This window comes from Dendrobates tinctorius, unplaced genomic scaffold (genome assembly GCF_039654945.1).
Source record: "Dendrobates tinctorius isolate UK_male_01 unplaced genomic scaffold, ASM3965494v1 ptg000158l, whole genome shotgun sequence".
Classification (NCBI taxonomy): domain Eukaryota; kingdom Metazoa; phylum Chordata; class Amphibia; order Anura; family Dendrobatidae; genus Dendrobates; species Dendrobates tinctorius.
Window position 1 is genome coordinate 41,061,073 of NW_027361825.1, and position 18,376 is coordinate 41,079,448.

Below are 18,376 nucleotides of genomic sequence, written 5' to 3' on the forward strand. Positions count from 1 at the left end.
TATATGGCAGGTATGTTTTTTAGAGGGGGATAAGTCCCCTATACCTCTGTAAAAGTAGTTTAATTTTTGGGGTGACAGACTCAATTTAAGTATAATACAGAAAACTATACCCAATTCTCTCATCAATTTTAGTTACAGAACAATACCAAAGGCCAAAAATAATTGTGGGTTTCACCATTTTGATGTAGAAACCATTTTGATGTAATTGGGATCTATCAACGGCACTTGTTGATTGGTATAAACATAAGAAACTGTTAATACAAGTCATGGGCGAACAGGTTGTCTGGTACCAGAAAATCCCTTAATATCTGTGGCAATGAACTAAAATCAGTGAATACCCGCTGAGTTCATTTTGTGTCATGTAACGCATCCCTGAGCACAGATCACAGTTGGGACTTCACTTAGGACAGTCTCCTTGAGATCTCATTACCTTTTCCAAATTGTTTTATAGTCATTATACCATTCATTTTATTGTCAATTCATATTGTTTTTACAAATTTTATTTAGAAAAATGGTGACACGGATGTTTGGTAACTTCTTAGAGAGTTAGATTTCATGCTCAAAATTCTTCCAAAAACCACCTTTCTATGCTCGGGATAACTTGGTACCCAGGAGCCTTCTCTTCTCACACTATAGTGAGATCTCCAGTTAAAATATTTTTTATATCTGCTTTCATCCTTATCTAGCTCGAAAAGATAGGAAGCTAGATCCTTTGGGCTTGAGAAATCATCTACATGAATGAAGGCATCTCCGGGAAGGAAACGCTCATAGTTTTCCCGAGATGGCCCCAACACAACAGGTACAGCTCATGAATCGAAGGCGTTTGACCACAGTTTTTCAGTAATATAGTCCTTATAGATTTGTGTTTTCGAATGCTAAGTAAAATTTGTACTTGGAAATAGTTCTATAAAAGTCATCTCAATGAAGTTTCAAATGTTTCTTACTGGGAGGAAAATCAGCAGACAAGAACATGCAGCAGAAGGACAAACTAATCAAGGATACTAGATGTGGTACAGAGGACCCAACACAGGGTACTCAGAAGGAAGCTAAGAAAAATGAAGCAAAACTTCTTTCCTGCATGCTGACCAACGCAAGAAGCCTGACCAATAAGATTGAAGATCTGGAGTTGGTAATGTATGAGGAAAAATACGACATAGTAGGAATAACTGAGACATGGTTAGACGACAGCTATGACTGGGCGGCTAACTTGCAAGGATATGATTTGTTTAGGAGGGATCGTAAAAAAAGGAAAGGGGGTGGAGTCTGTCTATATATTAAGTCCACTTTAAAGCCCACACTAAGAGAAGATATACAAGAGGGAAATGAAGAGGTGGTGTCTCTATGGGTGGAGATACAAGGAGGGAAAAGTAATAAAATCCTCATAGGGGTTTGTTATAAGCCACCAAATATAACAGAAACCACTGAGAATGTATTATTGAAACAAATAGACAAAGCAGCAAATCACAATGAGGTGATTATTATGGGAGACTTCAACTACCCCAACATAGACTGGGAAACTGAAACCTGCGTATCTCAGAAAGGAAACCAATTTATGTCAGTAACCAAGGATAATTATCTGTCACAACTTGTGCAGGGCCCAACTAGAGGGACAGCCCTTCTGGACTTAATTTTAAGAAACAGGCCAGATAGAATAACAGAAGTACGAGTCGATGGGCACCTAGGGAACAGTGACCACAATATAATACAATTCCACTTGTCCTTCAGTAAGGTGCCCTGGAAGGGGGTTACAAAAACGCTGAATTTCATGAAAGCAAAGTTTGATCAGCTTAGAGAGGACCTTCGCCGAATTGATTGGGACAATGTCCTCAAAAATAGGAGCACAGAACATAAATGGGAAATATTTAAAGCAGTTTTACACACCCACTGCGAGCTAGCCATACCGTACAGAGATAAAAGGGCTAGGAACAGGAGAACACAATGTGGCTAAATAAGGATGTAAAAAGGGCAATAAATAACAAGAACAAGACATTTAAGAAGCTAAAACAAGAAGGCAATGAAGAAGCGTTAAAAAGTTATAGAGAAAAAAATAAAATGTGTAAAAAACAAATACATTTAGCAAAAGTGGAAACTGAGAGACTAATTGCTAAGGAAAGTAAAACAAACCCCAAACTATTCTTTAATTATATAAACAGTAAAATGATTAAAATTGATGGTGTCGGCCCTTTAAAGAACAATGAGGGTGAAATCATAGAGAGCGATGTGGGAAAAGCAAATGTTTTAAATACTTTTTTCTCAACAGGGTTCACACAGGAAAAGCATTTGCCAGGGGAAATGCAGAGTGATAATGTAAACTCCCCATTAAGTATTACCTACCTAACCCAGGAAGAAGTGCAGAACCGCCTTAGTAAGATTAAAACTGACAAATCACCAGGCCCTGATGGCATTCACCCTCGGGTATTAAGGGAGTTAAGTAATGTGATAGACAGGCCTCTATTCCTTATATTTAAAGACTCTATAGAAACAGGGTCTGTTCCTTTTGATTGGCAGCAAGCAAATGTGGTACCAATATTCAAAAAGGGGTTTAAAAGGGAACCTGGAAACTATAGGCCGGTAAGCTTAACATCTGCTGTGGGTAAAATTTTTGAAGGGTTTCTAAGGGATACCATTATAGAATATCTCAATGTTAATAAATGTTTAACTCCATATCAACATGGATTTATGAAGGATCGCTCCTGTCAAACTAACCTGATCAGCTTCTATGAGGATGTAAGCTCTCAAATGGACCAAGGAGAATCATTAGATGTCATTTATCTCGACTTCTCTAAAGCATTTGACACTGTCCCACATAAAAGATTGGTAAGTAAGATGAGAAAGCTTGGGCTAGGGGAAAATGTGTGTAGATGGGTAGGTAGCTGGCTTAGTGATAGAAAACAAAGAGTGGTTATTAATGGTGCATACTCAGATTGGGCCAGGGTTACTAGTGGGGTACCACAGGGTTCTGTATTGGGCCCCCTACTATTTAATATATTTATTAATGATCTAGTGGATGGCTTACACAGTAAAATATCAGTATTTGCAGAAGATACAAAACTGTATGGTAGTTAACACAAAGGAGGACAGTTTGCAATTACAGACAGAGTTGAGTAAATTGGAGAATTGGGCTGAAAAATGGCAAATGAGGTTTAACATAGATAAGTGTAAGGTTATGCACATGGGAAGGAGAAACAGATGCTACAACTACTTACTAAATGGGAAACTGCTGGGGAAATCAGACATGGAAAAAGACTTAGGCATCTTAGTCAATAAGAAGCTAAATTGGAGTGCCCAGTGTCAGGCAGCTGCCACCAAAGTAAATAGGGTCATGGGATGCATTAGAAGAGGTCTGGGGATACGAGATGAAAACATAATTCTCCCTCTGTACAAATCACTCGTCAGACCACACTTGGAGTATTGTGTGCAATTTTGGACGCCGCTGCTCAAGAAAGACATTACTGAACTTGAAAGGGTTCAAAGGCGGGCTACTAAAATGATAAATGGAGTTGGTTCACTACAATACCCAGAAAGGTTATCAAAATTAGGTCTATTTACTCTAGAAAAGAGAAGACTTAGGGGAGACCTAATATATATGTACAAGTATATCAGAGGGCAATACAGAGATCTCTCCAATGAACTGTTTGTACCAAGGACTGTGTTAATAACAAGGGGGCATTCTCTTCGTTTGGAGGAAAGACAATTTCTGCACCAGCATAGAAGAGGGTTCTTCACGGTAAGAGCAGTGAGGCTCTGGAATTCTCTTCCTGAGGAAGTGGTGATGGCCAACTCACTGAATGAATTTAAGAAAGGAATGGATGCTTTTCTTGTGAGTAACAGTATAGAAGGTTACAAATAACAGAATATTATAGGTAGATGGTTGACCCAGCTTAGGGGAAGGAATTTTTTTCCCTATGGAGAAAATTGGCTTCTACTCTGTGGGTTTTTTGCCTTCCCCAGGATCAACAATGCAGAACAGCTGCACTAAAAATAGGCTGAACTAGATGGACATAAGGTCTTCCGTCAGCCTTCAAAACTATGTTACATAGACATCAATCGGAAGGTATTTCTTAAGTTTTTTGTAATATATTTTACTTGCAGCTCCTGGGTACAATTTGCTAACCATCCAAGCAACGAATTTAGTCTTGGCAGGTATTGAGAAGCTCCAAGGTTTCTTCAAAGCTTCAATTTGACCATAAGGTCTGTAGACATCAGAATCTTGGCAGAATGTCATAGTCATATTAAATAGATTATCCAAGAAATGAAGATTTTTAATAACTACTGGTGGTTCCATGTTGAACCATACCCAACGTTGATGAGGCCGTGTTTCTACGGTAACGATGCCCTATCATACATAATGTCTGCATGGTGGATAACAACGGCATCGGCACATCTATACAAGCTCCGGTCAGCCGTTAGTTTGCATCCAGAGATACCGTAGACACTCTCACAAGTGTCTAATGGAAAGGGTTGTGCAAAAGGAAACACCCACATGAAGGACTTATGGAAGTTTTCAGGGACTGATTTGTGGTTTTCTGAAGGATCTCTCTTTCCTTACAATCGAAGTCAATCAATTGTTTCATTATTCCCCAGTTCCAAGAAAATAAGATCAATATGAAAAAAACAGAGATAATGATTATAAAGTTGCGATGGTTGTAAAGGTTCACAAATGTATTTAACCTGTAAAAAATGAACAGAAACTCATTCACATATCTGAAAGAACACTTACTGAAGAAAGGCACAAACTTAACATTTTTAGACATCTGCATGTCTCTTAACAAATATAAAGAGGTAACAGATTCAAAATGTGCAATGAGCAGGGCAAATAAAAATACATAGAGCAATGAAAGTCCCTCTCCCCCTTCCCATAGAAAAAGACAATTTTAAGTAAGTCAGATGAAAACATTTGCTTCAAAAGCTGGCCGTACAGATTAGATAAAACTTAGCTGACTTGTGTAACAAGATATTATGGTAAAAAGAAGTTAAAAATGTCAGAATTGCTATTTTTTGTGACATTGCCTCCCTACAAACGTAGAATAAGAAGTAGTCAAAACGTTTAAATGTCATAAACTATTAGCAATAAAAACTTCAGCTTGCCTTACAGAAAAATGAGTCCAATGACAAGAAGAATAAAAAAAACTATGGGTCCCAAAATAAGCAGCTGTAAAACATTTTTTAATCTCTTTTATTAATTAAAAAGAAACTAGCTTGGCCTGTGCAAAATTTTTGCACATTGGTCGTTGGGGGCGCAGGCAATTTCAGAAAAAGCAAGCTGGTCAAATGTAAATGTATTTCATGTGCTGATGAACACAGACAGGTATTTATATATGTAGCTTGGTAATACAATAAATTGTTTTGATAAGTAGAGGCCAAAAAATGTTTACCGGTTGAGGTGCCACCTGCAGGTCATTGTGTCTTTCTGCAGGTTTATGAAAATGATTGTTTAAACTGTATTTAAGTGATAAAATCATGAATGTGTGGTTTGTTTGGCTGTTTTCTTGCTGAAGGGAGGAAGTTTACCTTTCAAATGGTGTATCGTGTGTGTTTGTGGGGCGAAGTAATCAGCAAAAAAGCAGTGCATGTTTACAAATGTGTTGTTAGTGTGCTTTGGGGTACTGTGGTGCCACCTGCAGGTCATTTTTCCTTACTGCAGGTTTATGAAAATTAATGTTCAAACTGTATTTTTTGATCAATTCGTGGATGTGTGGTTTGTTTGGCTATTTTCTTGCTGAAGGGCCAAGTTTACCTTTCAAATGGTGTATCATATGTGCTTGTGTGGGTGCAGTATGAACGGAAATACAAAGGAATCACCGAAAAACAGTGTTTAAAAATAACAGAATAGATTTGCATCAGTGTAATAGTACTATCCCACACAATAAAATTAAATTAAATAATTCATTCTAAAAACTAGGAAGGAATTCCTGTTATTTTTTCTAATCTCCGTAATCACAAATCATTTTTTTCCATTTTTCAATACATGATTATTACATGGTGTATAAAAATATGTTGTCCTGCAAAAACACAAGCAATCATATAGCTAGATTGATGGGAAAATGTTCAAAAAATGTTATGCCTCTTGAAAGGAGGAGATGGAAAACGGTACTATTCCCAAGGGGTTATTACATTTATGAAAGGCATCTGTACTTACATTTTTTTAAAAATCTTTTTAGAAGCAAAAATTGATGAAGTAAGCATGATGTGACCTTCGACGATCCTGAAATAGGACGCATCCTCCGAGTCAAGATCGGCGCTGTCTCTCCTTCTGAGTAACCTCTTTCTAAACGCTCGGCATTAATAACTACAATGTCTTTGTAAGAACGCAGCGTTAAATAGAGTTATTAGAGAGCATGATTAGACCTCGGTCATCAAAGCTTTCAGAATGACATTCAGGAATTCATATTTAATCTTCTAAACTACCAGCATGGACACAGCCTTCCCACCCATGTTTCTAGCTATTTAATGATTTTTTTTTTTTTTTTTTTACAACCTGTGAATTAACCAGAGTTTATTCTGGACTTTCACAGAGCGGTTGGCCTGGCCTGGCCACAGAAAGGCACTTCAAGAAAGGTTCCAGGTTACTTTAAGGGCTGAGTTTGCAACAACCTGCAAGCATGAGCCCAAACTAAAATGCAATTAGCAGTTACTTCACAGGTCTTAAAAAGTTGGAGGATGCTTCTTTTTAGAAGGAGTTGTAGCCGTACTTCTCAATTCAGTACTCTAAGGCTATGTTCACACCACAATTTATGGCCTCAGTTTAAATGTGTTTTCCCAAAATCCCAAGTAATACCCTATCCACAGGATAGGACAGGGAACAACTTCCTGATCATTGGGTATCTAACCGCTGGAACCCCTAATGATCCCAAGAATGGGATTCTGGAACCCCAGGATTTGGGCACTGCAACCCCATCGTAAATAGAGTACAAGTGTACAAGTTCAGCCTCCACTAAATTTATTGTCTATGGGACTGCTGGAAATAGCGGAGCGCTGTACTCAACTATATCCGGCAGTCCCACAGACCATAAATAGTTAGGCCTTCAAGCATGCAAACCTCATCTCCTTGGAGTTCTGGAGTCCCATTTTCTGAATCAGTAGGGGTTCCAGCAGTCAGATTCCCAGTGATCAGGAAGTTATTCAATAAAATAGGGGATAAATTGCTATTGTGGGAAATCCCCCTTAATGTACACACGTGGTCAAAATTGTTGGTTCCCCTCGTTTAATGACTGAAAAACCCACAATGGTCACAGAAATAACTTGAATCTGACAAAAGTAATAATAAATCAAAAATCTTTGAAAATGAACAAATGAAAGTCAGACATTGCTTTTCAACCATGCTTCCACAGAATTTAAAAAAAAAAAATAAAACTCATGAAGTAGGCCTGGACAGAAATGATGGTACCCTTAACTTAATATTTTGTTGCACAACCTTTTGAGGCAATCAAACAATTACTGTAACTGTCAATGAGACTTCTGGACCTCTCGACAGGTATTTTGGTCCACTCCTCATGAGCAAACTGCTCCAGTTGTCTCGAGTTTGAACGTTGCCTTTTCCAGAGGGCATGTTTCAGCTCTTTCCAAAGATGCTCAATAGGACTTACAGTGCCTTGCGAAAGTATTCGGCCCCCTGAAAATTTTCAACTTTTTCCCACATATCATGCTTCAAACATAAAGATACCAAATGTAAATTTTTAGTGAAAAATCAACAAGTGGGACACAATTGTGAAGTTGAATGAAATTTATTGGTTATTTTAAATTTTTGTGGAAATTCAAAAACTGAAAAGTGGGGCGTGCAATATTATTCGGCCCCATTAACTTAATACTTTGTTGCGCCACCTTTTGCTGCGATTATAGCTGCAAGTCTCTTGGGGTATGTCTCCATCAGTTTTGTACATCGAGAGACTGAAATCCTTGCCCATTCTTTCTTGGCAAACAGCTCGAGCTCAGTGAGGTTTGATGGAGATCTTTTGTGAACAGCAGTTTTCAGCTCTTTTCACAGATTCTCGATTGGATTCAGGTCTGGACTTTGACTTGGCCATTCTAACACCTGGATACGTTTATTTGTGAACCATTCCATTGCAGATTTTACTTCATGTTTGGGATCATTGTCTTGTTGGAAGACAAATCTCTGTCCAAGTCTCAGGTCTTTTGCAGACTCTAACAGGTTTTGTTCAAGAATGGTCCTGTATTTGGCTCCATCCATCTTCCCATCAATTTTAACCATCTTCCCTGTCCCTGCTGAAGAAAAGCAGGCCCAAACCATGATGATGCCACCACCATGTTTGACAGTGGGGATGGTGTGTTCAGGGTAATGAGCTGTGTTGCCTTTACGCCAAACATATCGTTAGGCATTGTTGCCAAAAAGTTCGATTTTGGTTTCATCTGACCAGAGCACCTTCTTCCACATGTTTGGTCTGTCTCCCTGGTGGCTTGTTGCAAACTTTAAACAACACTTTTTATGGATATCTTTGAGAAAAGGCTTTCTTCTTGCCACTCTTCCATAAAGGCCAGATTTGTGCAGTGTACAACTGATTGCTGTCCTATGGACAGACTGTCCCACCTCATGGGATCATGGGCCTTTTGGCTGCATCTCTGATCCGTCTTTTCCTTGTTTGAGATGAAAGTTTAGAGGGACGGCCGGGTCTTGGTAGATTTGCAGAGGTATGATACTCCTTCCATTTCAATATGATCGCTTGCATAGTGCCCCTTGGGATGTTTAAAGTTTGGGAAATTATTTTGTATCCAAATCCGCTTTAAACTTCTCCACAACAGTATCACGGACCTGCCTGTCGTGTTCCTTGGTCTTCATGATGCTCTCTGTGCTTCAAACAGAATCCTGAGACTATCAAAGAGCAGGTGCCTTTATACGGACACTTGATTATACACAGGTGGATTATATTTATCATCATTAGTCATTTAGGACAACATTGGATCATTCAGAGATCCCCAATGAACTTCTGGAGTGAGTTTGCTGCACTGAAAGTAAAGGGGACGAATAATTTTGCACGCCCCATTTTTCAGTTTTTGAATTTCCACAAAAATTAAAAATAACCAATAAATTTCGTTCAACTTCACAATTGTGTTCCACTTGTTGTTGATTCTTCACCAAAAATTGACATTTGGTATCTTTATGTTTGAAGCATGATATGTGGGAAAAGGTTGAAAAGTTCCAGGGGGCCGAATACTTTCGCAAGGCACTGTAGGTCAGGGCTCATAGAAGTCCAGTGTTTTCCTCTTAGCCATTCTTGGGTGTTCTTAGCTGTGTGTTTTGGGTCATTATCCTGTTGCAAGACCCGTGACCTGCAACTGAGATCAAGCTTTCTGACACTGGGCAGCACATTTCTCTCTAGAATCCCTTGATAGTCTTGAGATTTCATTGTACTCTGCACAGATTCTAGACACCCTGTGCCAGATGCAGCAAAGCAGCCCCAGAACATAAGAGAGCCTCCTCATTTTTCACAGTAAGGACAGTGTTCATTTCTTGATATGCTTCATTTTTTCATCTTTGAACATAGAACTGATGTGCCTTGTCAAAAAGTTCAATTTTTGTCTCATCTGTTCATAGTACATTTTCCCAGAAGCTTTGTGGCTTGTCAACATGTATTTTGGCAAATTCCAGCCTGGCTTTTTTTTATGATTTTTTTCAACAATGGTGTCCTCCTTGGTCGTCTCCCTTGAAGTGCACTTTGGCTCATACAACGATGGATGGTGCCATCTGACACTGATGTTCCTTGAGCTTGAAGTTCGCCTTTGATCTGTGAGTGCCCTTTGCATTCAAAACAGCATTAATTCTTCTAGGTACACTTGTAATTGCATACAGTTTTTGAAGTGACTCAGCAGGAGGTTGTTCCAAACATCTTGGAGAATGATCCACAAAGCTTCTCTGAATGTCACTTATGCAAATGCTTCTCTCACTTCATGTAATCTCTGATAGACTGGATGATGATGAGATGAGGTCTCTGTGGGGGCCATATCATCACTTCCAGGAATCCTTGTTCTTCTTTACTGAATGTAGTTCTTAATGGCACCAACTGTATGATTGGGGTCGTTGTCCTGCTGTAATCAGGTGACCGAATGCAAAGCACAGAAGACACGAGGCAGGAACAGTCAATTAATGGTTTAATTCTTTCAAATACAGCAGAAATTTACAGTAGGTAAGGGATAGTTAGTGATATCAAACAGTGCAAAACAGCAATAAACCATACAACAATACAATAATAATAACGGCAAAAGTCTCAGAAATTATACTAATATTCTTTATACAAGAGTGGTACGCCCTTTCTTGGGAGCTACACGTTAGCTCTTCCTATGATTAAGGGTTTCGGAACTAGTGTCTTGTAGTCACGTGGCATGTCGGCTGAGTACAAGCTGGTGATGGGCTCTCTAGCGCTCGCCAGCTGGACCAGGCTTGGCTTCTTCTTGTGGTTGTTATGGCCCCGAAGCAGGAAGAGTTACTAGGAGGAAGGCAACAAAGGAAAACCCGGCTATGATGGTGGACCTTCGTATTCAAAACGAGATGGTCAGTCTCGGACTGGCTCATAGGGTAACGGGAATCCCCCAAGGAGCCCCTGTGCAGATCTGGGCTCCCAACAGTGAACAGTACTTGGCATAATTCACTTGATTCACTCTGTACAGAAAAAACAGCATCTCATCATTCACCATTAACCAAACTACCCAGTTTATTATTACAGTGGGAAAAAAAGTATTTAGTCAGCCCCAATTGTGCAAGTTCTCTTACTTAAAAAGATGAGAGAGGTCTGTAATTGACATCATAGGTAGAACACAACTATGAGAGACAAAATGAGAAAACAAATCCAGAAAATCACCTTGTCTGATTTGGCAAGATTTATTTTTCAAATTATGGTGGAAAATAAGTATTTGGTCACCTAAAAACATGCAAGATTTCTGGCTCTCACGGACTTGTAACTTCTTCTTTAAGAGGCTCCTCTGTCCTTCACTCATTACCTGTAGTAATGGCACCTGTTTGAACTTGTTATCAGTATAAAAGACATCTGTAAACAAACTCAAACAGTCACACGCCAAACTCCACTATGGTGAAGACCAAAGAGGTGTGGAACATAGTAACATAGTTATTAAGGTTGAAGGAAGACTTTAAGTCCATCTAGTTCAACCCATATCCTATCCTAACTTGCCCTAACATGTTGATCCAGAGGAAGGCAAAAAAAACCCATGTGGCAAACAGTAAGCTTCACATTGGGGAAAAAAATTCCTTCTCGACTCCACATACGGCAATCAGACTAGCTCCCTGGATCAACGCAATAATAAGGAAACTAGTGTATATACCCTGTAATATTATACTTTTCAAGAAAGGCATCCAGTCCCCTCTTAAATTTTATTAGTGAATCACTCATTACAACATCATATGGCAGAGAGTTCCATAGTCTCACTGCTCTTACAGTAAAGAATCCACGACTGTGAGTATGCTTAAACCTTCTTTCCTCCAGACGTAGAGGATGCCCCCTTGACCCCGTCACAGGTCTAAGAGTAAAAAGATCATTAGAAAGGTCTTTGTACTGTCCCGGCATATATTTATACATTGTAATAAGATCACCTCTAAGCCTTCGATTTTCCAAACTAAATAACCCCAAGTGTAATAACCTGTCTTGGTATTGCAGACCCCCTAGTTCCCTAATAACCTTGGTCGCTCTTCTCTGTGTCATGGTCACGAGTGTCTGGACGCAGATGTTACCGCAAGGCGAACCCATAACACACGTTACCCAGGATACAGCGCCTCCAGTGGCGAATTTAAATAATAATACGTGTAGATGGATACACCGCCTCCACCTGGCGAATTTAGGTATTACACGTTAATATACATTCTGGAAACCCCGCCTCCAGTACGGCGAATTTAAATAATAAGGGGGACCTGGGAAACGTTAACAGTGGTGGGCCCTGCGATAGGGAAAAGGGAATTGGAGACCTCCTGAGCTCCCCTGAGCCAGTGTCCCTGCACTCCTAACGTTCCCTATGCCGGTTCCGCACCGGGCGCCGCACGCGTACCTCAACGCCCTAGCTCGCCCTGACCCTAAACCCTCACTAGGGAATTGGTCGGTGCGGAAACTAATCCCACCACTGCACTAATAACACACATGAGGGAAAGAGACAATACAGGGGGACACCACTTAGCTCTATGCTCTGTGCTTATGCTCCTGCAACAGAGCCCTCCACCTGCGTGCGTCTTCTCCACCCGGATCCATCACCACAACAGGATCCCGCACCACAGTGCCGCCCAGGAGCAGAGTCCACCACCAGTTGCTGCTGCTTAGTAACAGAGTCCCAAGGATGAGTTCAGCTTCTGCCACGAAGTCAAGCATGCTTGAGTCCAGCTCAGCAGCCAAGTCCCACATGGTGAGTGCCACTCTCCATAGTAGCCACTACACCAGACCATGCAGACACTTCCCGCTGACACCATCACTGCGACCCCACCACGCCATGCCAGCCCTTCGTCCAGACACCATAGCTGACACACTTCCCCCTGGCTAAGCTGCGCAGGACTCCTCCTCAGCTCCATCCTTCCACCAGCCTCTCACAAACTCAGAATCAATCAATCAGTATCACCCGCAGTGATTGTACACCCTGAGACTCCTTTATAGAGCCCCACACCTGATTCCTAATTACGTGCACATTAAACTGAAACCTTATTTGCGATACCACTAACCACCATCGGGGACAGTCAAGTCACCTTGGCAACTTGCCAAAAGGAAAAAAAGTTCACAGTGCTTTTAAAACTGTCAGATCACTTCAGATCATGACAGTACCCCCTCCTTAATGAGGGGCCTCTGGACCCTCAAGACCACCCCTCATTAGGGAAACACCTACAGCGGGGACGCCCAGATCCTGAGTTCACTCACCACTACCTGACACTTCAGGTTTATGACAACACACCGCTGGTATTGGCAATAAAGTTCATTTTGGAGGCACCACTCATCTCCACAGCGCCGACCTGGGGAACGAGTTTATGTATGTGTATGTTTGTTTGTTATGAGCTGATCAGGCTCCACAAGATGTTTTTTGGTGGCACACATACACGCTCGTTCACACACAGGTCCGGACCTGAACGTTTATTGCACATTCGTTAGTCATATTTTGGTGAACTCATTCTGGACTCGACAACAGAGGCGTCCCTCCGCTGTCACCACACTCACAACCCCGCCATTCCCCAAGGGACACCACCCTCCAACCCTTTCACCATGAGGTCTGCGCCTCCCAGGGTTGGTTAATGGCGAGGGGTGAGATTTGTCCCTACTCCCCGCAGCACACCTGCTGCTCACACCTGGAGGTGAAGGGACCGGGATATGGAGGGAATATACACTCGATGGTCGCCTCCACACGACCAGGAGGGGCGGCTTCTTCGGTGGTATTTGAAGATTTGGCGTAAGCCCCGCGGACTATCACACCAGTCTGCTCACCACAGGGATGTACCCCTTCACCTCAGGGAATACCAGGCAGCTCCGTGGGGCACCATTCCTCCCACCTGCCTGGGTACCTCCCCGTGCACGAGCAAGTCCCGCTCCCCAGCAGCGACTCTAGGGGGATTTTTGCCAAACGCCGCCATTTTGATTTCCTGGTTACCTGAGCAGAGGCCCCAGACCCTGATAATTGCTGCCGCAGCTGCTACAACACCATGCAGCTCCTCACTCACCTCAGTGAAGCCCAGCAGCAATTGCTCAAAGGTCTCCACATGGCCAAAAGCTCACCAGAAAAAAGGTAGGGCTGGTGATAATGTCATGGTCACGAGTGTCTGGACGCAGATGTTACCGCAAGGCGAACCCATAACACACGTGACCCAGGATACAGCGCCTCCAGTGGCGAATTTAAATAATAATACGTGTAGATGGATACACCGCCTCCACCTGGCAAATTTAGGTATTACACGTTAATATACATTCTGGAAACCCCACCTCCAGTACGGCGAATTTAAATAATAAGGGGGACCTGGGAAACGTTAACAGTGGTGGGCCCTGCGATAGGGAAAAGGGAATTGGAGACCTCCTGAGCTCCCCTGAGCCAGTGTCCCTGCACTCCTAACGTTCCCTATGCCGGTTCCGCACCGGGCGCCGCACGCGTACCTCAACGCCCTAGCTCGCCCTGACCCTAAACCCTCACTAGGGAATTGGTCGGTGCGGAAACTAATCCCACCACTGCACTAATAACACACATGAGGGAAAGAGACAATACAGGGGGACACCACTTAGCTCTGTGCTTATGCTCCTGCAACAAAGCCCTCCACCTGCGTGCGTCTTCTCCTCCACCCGGATCCATCACCACAACAGGATCCCGCACCACAGTGCCGCCCAGGAGCAGAGTCCACCACCAGTTGCTGCTGCTTAGTAACAGAGTCCCAAGGATGAGTTCAGCTTCTGCCACGAAGTCTTGAGTCCAGCTCAGCATCCAAGTCCCACATGGTGAGTGCCACTCTCCATAGTAGCCACTCCACCAGACCATGCAGACACTTCCCGCTGACACCATCACTGCGACCCCACCATGCCATGCCAGCCCTTCGTCCAGACACCATAGCTGACACACTTCCCCCTGGCTAAGCTGCGCAGGACTCCTCCTCAGCTCCATCCTTCCACCAGCCACTCAGAATCAATCAATCAGTATCACCCGCAGTGATTGCACACCCTGAGACTCCTTTATAGAGCCCCACACCTGATTCCTAATTACGTGCACATTAAACTGAAACCTAAGGTGCGATACCACTAACCACCACCGGGGACAGTCAAGTCACCTTGGCAACTTGCCAAAAGGAAAAAAAGTTCACACAGTGCTTTTAAAACTGTCAGATCACTTCAGATCATGACACTGCACCCGCTCCAGTTCAGCTATGTCTTTCATATACACCAGACACCAGAACTGTACACAGTATTCTAAGTGTGGTCGCACTAGTGACTTATATAGAGGTAAAATTATGTTCTCCTCATGAGCATCTATGCCTCTTTTAGTGCATCCCATTATTTTATTTGCCTTTGCAGCAGCTGCCTGACACTGGCCACTAAATGTGAGTTTGTCGTCCACCCATACACCCAGGTCTTTTTCAGTGACAGTTTTGCCCAGTGTTTTACAATTAAGCACATAATTATACATCTTGTTCGTTCTACCCAAGTGCATGACCTTACATTTATCCCCATTAAAGCTCATTTGCCATATATCAGCCCAAGTTTCTAGTTTACATAAATCCTCCTGTAACATAAAATTGTCCTCCTCTGTATTGATTACCCTCATTTTATGTATCAACCATTTGTGTGGCACCGTATCAAAAGCTTTTGAAAAGTCCATGTACACCACGTCCACTGCATTCCCTTGGTCCAGTCCTGAACTTACCTCTTCATAAAAGCTTATCAAATTAGTCTGACAGGAACGGTCCCTTGTAAACCCATGTGGATATTGGGTCATGAGGTTATTCTTCTCCAGATACTCCAGTATAGTATCTCTTAGAAAACCCTCCAGGAATTTACCCACAGTTGAGGTTAAACTTACTGGCCTATAATTTCCAAGTTCAGTTTTTGTCCCCTTTTTGAATATTGGCACCACATTTGCTATACGCCAGTCCTGAGGTACTGACCCTGTTATTATGGAATCTTTAAAGATTAAAAATAATGGTCTATCTATGACTGTGCTTAATTCCTGCAGTACTCGGGGGTGTATCCCATCCGGGCCCGGGGATTTGTCAATTTTAGTGATTTTTAGATGCCGCCGTACTTCCTGCTGGGTTAAGCAGGTGACATTATCCCTGATCACGTTATCCATCATGGGATTTTCTTGTGTAAATACTGTTGAAAAAAAGTCATTTAGCATATTATTATTATTATTATTATTATTTATTGTTATAGCGCCATTTATTCCATGGCGCTTTACATGTGAGGGGGGTATACATAAAAACAAGTACAATAATCTTAAACAATACAAGTCATAACTGGTACAGGAGGAGAGAGGACCCTGCCCGCGAGGGCTCACAATCTTCAAGGGATGGGTGATAATACAGTAGGCGAGGGTAGAGCTGGTCGTGCAGCGGTTTGGTCGATCGGTGGTTACTGCAGGTTATAGGCTTGTCGGAAGAGGTGGGTCTTCAGGCTCTTTTTGAAGGTTTCGATGGTAGGTGAGAGTCTGATATGAAGCATATTATATATGAAGCATATAAAGCATATTGGCTTTTTCCTCATCCTCATCCACCATTTCACTCAGACTATTTTTAAGGTGGCCAACACTATCATTTTTTAGCTTTTTACTATTTATGTAGTTAAAGAATATTTTGGGATTATTTTTACTTTCTCTAGCAATGAGTCTCTCTGTCTCAATTTTTGCTGTCTTGATTTGCTTTTACAGAATTTATTTAATTTTCTGTATTTATTTAATGCCTCATCACTACCTACTTGCTTTAATTCTCTAAATGCTTTATTTTTTATCTCTTATTGCACCCCTTACAGCTCTATTTAGCCATAGTGGTTTCCTCCTATTTCTAGCATGTTTATTCCCATATGGTATATATTGTGCACAGGTCCCATTCAGGATGCTAATAAACGTCTCCCATTTTCTTTGTGTATTTTTATGTCTCGGGATATCATCCCAGTTAATTGCACCAAGATCATCTCTCATCCGTTGGATATTTGCCTTCCTGAAGTTTAGTGTTCTTGTAACCCCTCTACTACACATCTTATTAAAGGATACATGAAAACTTATTAATTTGTGATCACTATTATACAAGTGACCCTCAATCCTTACATTTGATATGCGGTCTGGCCTGTTGGTTAATATTAGGTCTAGCAGTGCCCCCCCCTCTTGTTGGGTCCTGAACCAGTTGTGAAAGGTAATTGTCTCTCATAGTTGTCAAAAACCTATTACCTTTGCTGGAACTGCAGGTTTCGGTTCCCCAATGTATTTCAGGGTAGTTGAAGTCCCCTATAATAAGGACACCAGAAACAAAATTGTAGCCCTGCACCAGGCTGGGAAGACTGAATCTGCAATAGGCAAGCAGCTCGGTGTGATGAAATCAATCATTGGGATCAATAATTAGAAAATGAAACACATACAAGACCCCTGATAATCTCCCTCAATCTGAGGCTCCACGCAAGATCTTACCTTGTGGGGTCAAAATGATCACAAGAACGGTGAGCTAAAATCCCAGAACCACACGGGGGTGACCTAGTGAATGACCTGCATAGAGCTGGGACCACCGTAACAAAGGCTACCATCACTAACACACTACGCCGCCAGGGACTTAGATCCTGCAGTTCCAGATGTGTCCCCCTACGTAAGCCAGTACATGTCCGGGCCCATCTGAAGTTTGCTAGAGAGCATTTGGGTTATCCAGAAGAGTATTGGGAGAATGTCATATGGTCTGATGAAATCAAAGTAGAAATGTTTGTTAGAAACAAAACTCGTTTGGAGGAAACAGAATGCTGAATTGCATCCAACGAACACCATACCTACTGTGAAGCATGGGGGTGACAACATCATACTTTAGTGCTGTTTCTCTGCAAAGGGACCAGGACGACTGATCCGTATACATGAAAGAATGAATGGGGCCATGTATTGTGAAATTTTGAGTGCAAACCTCCTTCCATCAGCAAGGGCATTGAAGATGAAACGTGAATGGGTCTTTCAGCATCATAATGATCCCAAGCACTCCACCAAGGCAAAAAAGAAGTGGCTTCGTATGAAGCATATTATGAAGGTCCTGGAGTGGCCTAGCCAGTCACGAGATCTCAACACCATAAAAAAAACTTTGGAGGAAGTAGAAAGTCCCTGTTGCCCAGCGACAGGCCCAAAACATCACTGCTCTAGAGGAGATTTGCATGGAGGAATGGGCCAACATACCACGAACAGTGTGTGCCAACTTTGTGAAGACTTACAGAAAACGTTTGATCGCTGTCAAATGCCAACAAAGGATATATAACAAAATATTGAGATGAACTTTTGTTAATGACAAATACTTATTTTCCACCATAATTTTAAATTTTCAGCAACCACCATTGTTGCCTATTTCACGGCGGACAACATCTTAACCACTGTCAACCACCATCTTCAATTCTTTCACAGCGGACATCTTAACATCACTGTCAGCCACCTTCTTCAATTCTTTCATGGCAGACATCTTAACATCACTTTAAACCACCATCTTCAATTCTTTCATGGCGAACAACGTTTCTAAAACATACATCTCAGGAATTCTCTCCATTAGAGTTGAGCGAAACAGGTCGGCCAGATTCATAAGTCGCCGACTTATGGCAAAGTCGGGTTTCGCCGACCAAAACCCGACCACAGCGTGAAGTCGGCCATGCGGTTGGCAAAACGAGCGCCAAAGTTGGATTTCCCAGAATGCTTGCATGTGACTTTTTTCAGCCAAGGAGCAAGGACGTACGCTGTGGGC

At 42.0% G+C, this 18,376-nt stretch overlaps 1 pseudogene; it reads right to left on the reverse strand.

Moving 5' to 3' along the window:
• Window positions 1–503: 503 nt before the first annotated feature.
• On the reverse strand, window positions 504–4,485 carry LOC141051649 (4-galactosyl-N-acetylglucosaminide 3-alpha-L-fucosyltransferase FUT5-like; annotated as a pseudogene).
• Window positions 4,486–18,376: the final 13,891 nt, after the last annotated feature.